Below are 308 nucleotides of genomic sequence, written 5' to 3'. Positions count from 1 at the left end.
CACTGCCAGAAACCGGCCCAGTGGCTCATCCTCCCTCACCACCCTTGATGGGGGTCCAGCGCGGGGGTACGTGGGAGTTCCCCAGGTGGAGCGGTCTGTTGCGATGCAGTTGTGTCCAAATGCCGCTACCACTTGGCAGGGCAAACTGTTGCTCCCCTCCCGGGCCTGTAGGCTCTGCCTGGCTCGGCTCGGCAGTGCTTATATGGCCTGTGGAGAAGCTGTGTCCGCCTTACACGCTTCGGTGCTATTGCAAGTGCACCAGGCTAAGGCACTGAGGGACTTGCACGAGGGGGGTTACGACCCGGAAG

This window comes from Sinocyclocheilus grahami, unplaced genomic scaffold (assembly GCF_001515645.1).
Source record: "Sinocyclocheilus grahami isolate Dianchi unplaced genomic scaffold, SAMN03320097.WGS_v1.1 scaffold297.1, whole genome shotgun sequence".
Classification (NCBI taxonomy): domain Eukaryota; kingdom Metazoa; phylum Chordata; class Actinopteri; order Cypriniformes; family Cyprinidae; genus Sinocyclocheilus; species Sinocyclocheilus grahami.
The sequence above is the reverse complement of the archived record's forward strand: the minus strand, read 5'-3'. Positions refer to the sequence as shown.